The sequence below is a fragment of the Arachis ipaensis genome, chromosome B03 (assembly GCF_000816755.2).
Source record: "Arachis ipaensis cultivar K30076 chromosome B03, Araip1.1, whole genome shotgun sequence".
Lineage (NCBI taxonomy): Eukaryota > Viridiplantae > Streptophyta > Magnoliopsida > Fabales > Fabaceae > Arachis > Arachis ipaensis.
Genome location: NC_029787.2, coordinates 36,548,956 through 36,553,417, shown reverse-complemented (window position 1 = coordinate 36,553,417; position 4,462 = coordinate 36,548,956).

The window sequence follows — 4,462 nt, the reverse complement described above, 5'->3', positions numbered from 1 at the left end:
TATTAAAATTATTAGTATTAAAAATATTAAAAATTTAATATTATGAAAAAAATAAGAAAAATTAATATAAGGACTAATTTGATTAATTTTTAAAATTTTAGGGATGAAAATGACTTAATTGTGTATTTTCAAGGATTAATTTGATTCTAAATAATTTACAACATATCAAATAATATATGGCACGCCATGTATCACTTACCTGACACGTCATCATCTAACTAACGAAAGGACCAACTTGACTTATATTTTGTGTTTCAAATTTAATCTTTCAAGAACCAATTTAAAAATTAGAGTTAATAGTCAAATTAGTGTCTAAAAAATTAGTCGTTCATCAATTTTGTCTCCAAATAATTTTTTTTAATCAAATAATGCTTAAAAGATTTAGAATTAATTGTGTTTGTCCTTCCATCAACCCTTTTAACCATTGCCGTTAAAGTAGCGTTTGATAACTGAGACTGGAAGATTAGGACTTAATATTATGTTTGGTGGTCAAGACTAAAACTAAAATTTTAATCTGGGACACAAACTTTTAATTCCTTCAATATTTTTAAAAAATAGGAACAGATAGTACTAAAATTTTGGGAGATTAAAATTAAGAGAAAGTATAGGGAGCCAATGACCTAAGCGTACAATGTGTACAATGAAAGTTTAAAAAGTATTAGAGATATGATTATTAGAGTTACACATTGTACGCTTAGGTCATTGGCTCCCTAGCACTGCTCTAAAATTAAAATTTTAATAACATTTTGTTCTTGAAATCCCCTTATTCAAAATTTAGTATTCCAAGCCTTTTCTTGAATCCTAACCCAACCCCACCCCCACCTCTCATCCCACTACCGCAACTTTGCCACCAACAACAAGTCAACAACAGTATTGCATAAATCAAATTCAACAACAATAACAATCTCATAACATCATACGAAATTCTACCAACAACAACAGTAATACCAAAAACAATCTCATAAACATATGTCAAAATCAGAATAGAAAAGAGAAGAATAGTGGGGCATAAAGGCGGCATGGCGACGCGGAAGGCAGTGCGGTGAGCACAGGAAATAGAAGCGGCGCGACGAGCACAAGGAACATATGCGCAATAATTGCAACCTTTTCCCTCTGGTATTCACCTACGAGGAGTTTGAGTCCTCCACGAATGGATTCGACCCCTAGCGTAAGATCGGCGATGGGAGATTCGTTGCCATAAAACACCTCCACCACTAACTTCACAAAGTCCTTCTGCAGACGCCGAGAAGGGGAAGCTCTGAGACTGTCACGAAGTGCTTGCGATGTGACGAAACACAGGGTGCCACGAAAGGGACAGAAATTGCCATTGCTGGTTCATCGAAGAAAGAGGAAGACACACATGCATGCACGCGCGCGTGCGCACACACAAAGAAAGAGAGAGAGAAGGGTTAGGGTTTCATGAATCACCTATCTTTGGGCCTGAAAATGCAGGTTTTAATGCTGCAAGCCTAATTCCTTCGATACGTTGCTTAGTTGCAAGTGGGGCTCCATCGATGCTCATGAATTTCTCAAAAACAGCAATCAACCATAATTGAAAAAGCCATAATGGGCCTCTTGCACTTAAAGGCATTCGATTGCAAAGACTCTTGACTATCTGGCCTAATTCATCGTATAAGTTTTCTAGAAGAAGCTTCGATAGGTAGTAACCGGATTCACTTTCATGAATAAGAGTGACCAAGGGTTGGTAAAGCTTTTGCATAGTTAAGCAACGTGAGTAGAAAATTATTGTATTCAACCAAAAGCAAAGAAACGTTATTTGTTCTTCTTCAGCGATGGGGTCATCACCTTACCCCATATTGTTCTTTATGAATTCTCCATAGGCTGAGCTATCCTAATTTAATTGGTACTTTTTCGATGGTTTCATATCTGAAGTGATATCGATCCCAGAAGGTGAGAGTCCAGTGATAGCTGCAACATTGAATAGTGTAAGACCAACCATTATTCCACATTGGAGGTGTAGGTTGTTGGTAGTTGGGCTCCAGAAGTAAAGGACAACTCTAATAATCCAGTGATGAGTTGTGAGTTGATAATGAGAAAGTCAAATCAAATCATATATACCTTTTATGGATCATCAATTCTTGTCGATGTTGGTGTTTCTATTGGTGGTTGTGGTCATTCTTCATAAGCCGAAATCGGGAGCGTCCACACCATGCCAACTCCATGTTCGAAGCTCGAAGTCTGACTTATTACTGGATTTTTTCTGTTTTTTCTTTCAATTATTTAAATGTGATTTTTCATCGTAGACTCTTTAAACAATACTAAAATAAAATTTGGGAAAGAAGACCATGAATACCTTAAAAGATTACACACAAAATAATTTAAAAAATTGAGAGAAGGAGTATTAGGAATCAGCAAATTTTGTAATTTGTAACTATTAATTAGTTATCATTAATATTTTTAATAGTGTAAGATTTCATCTAAAGTATGGAATTACTCACTTATCTTTTACTGATTAAGTGCGGACCAAATTTTAATAAAAATATTGATTCTCTAAATTTTCTCAATTGGGAGTCTATATACATTCTCCACCAACATCTCCGGTAGAGATGATGTCTCCACCGTGGCTTTTGACAGTCCTTCTGCTTGGTGGTGGCTTGATCCACCAACTTATGTGATTTTCGGTAGTGACGCTGTTGTTTGTTGCCGCCCCCGCAGTGGTCATGAAATCAAACAATCTCAATCATCCAATATACATCAACAAATGGCTAAGATTGAACTGGAACATGGTGCACTAACGAGTGCATCACACACCCTACGTCGAAATACTAATTTAGTCAAATATTTTTTCCCCTAATATCCATAATTATTTTACGGAGACACAAATAAAATCAAATTATGAACGGCACAAAAATAATAATCAATGAGTGGCTCCAACGTGGGAATGACTGCTTGTTTTCTGGCTTGATAGAGGGACTTCCAATGGACAACAACATCTAGCTAGCATATTGATCTTAAAAACTCTCAACATATTAAAAGGATCACTATTCTACTTTTCCAACGAATTTGCTATATTTTGTAGAAGAACAAAGTAATCGCACGATCTAGCAGTAGTGTATGATACATTGATACATCATATGTTATTTGTTCGTAACTTCTACACTCTCTATCTTTAATTTTGTTTGATATAAGCTATACAAAAATTAATTAAATTATTAAGACATCAGTGCATAGCCGTCAGTACAATGCATCAACCTGGAATGTTTGCACCCCCACCCCCACCACCTGGAGCATGGTCTACCGGTTTATGCGATTGTTGTAAAGAACCTGGAATTTGTAAGCTCTTTCTATCATCTACTCATCACCATGATATTGTATTTATCGTTTTGCTTCTTTTTTCTTAAATGAACTAATTAGCTAGAGATCCACACATTTAATTTTTCACATCATCTCTTAATACTCACACATCATTAGACATTAATTATTTCTTTTCCTTCCATTTTGTCATGAAGGCTGTTTCACCTTGTGCTGTCCATGTTTCACGTTTGGTTGGAATGCTGAAATCATAGACAGAGGGAGACCATGTAAGGAAACCTTAATTAATTAATTAATAATCCATTATCATTTTAATATTACTTAATTATATAAATCGTAACTATCAATGGCTTCCTTTTTGTAGCTTGCCTTGTCTCAGGCATATTGTTCTATGTGATTGGACAACTTGGATGTGTGTGCTTATATTCTCACATATACAGAAACAAACTAAGAGGCATGTACGGTTTAAAAGAAACACCATGCAAGGACTGTTGTGTGCATTGCTGGTGTGGTTATTGTGCTCTTTGCCAAGAATACAGAGAACTTAAACATCGTGGATGGAAACCCAGAAATGGTAATTATAATTATGGTTATTATTAATTATTCATCATATATCAAAATAAATAATAATTTAACTTGTATATATGTGATTATATCCAAACATAGGTTGGGAAGGCCAAGACCCAGTCATGATGACAACCTACGTAGTGCCTCCACAGGTTGCCCCGGGAATGTCTCGCTAGAATTGCAATATGCAGAATGATCAGACAACTAACTTTGCCTTCTATACTAAATGCCTTCATCACTTGTATTGTTTGATTTATTTCGTTCATTTCGTTTTATTTTGTACCAAACTAAATTATTAGATTGAACAGGTAGCATCACGTTGAGCTTGTATTGATTTCTTAGATGTAATTTCTTTTATTTATTTATTATTTTTAAAGAGATCTAGGTACATTATATATATGTAGATTACATTGTAAAGTTTATACTAATGCAAGTAACAAGAAAATGTTCTTACTAATAAAATCCTATAAAAAAAAATAAACCACTGATTTCTTATTTCTTTTATTTATTTATTATTTTTAAAGAGATCTAGGTACATTATATATATGTAGATTACATTGTAAAGTTTATACTAAATACTAATGCAAGAAAATGTTCTTACTAATAAAATCCTATAAAAAAA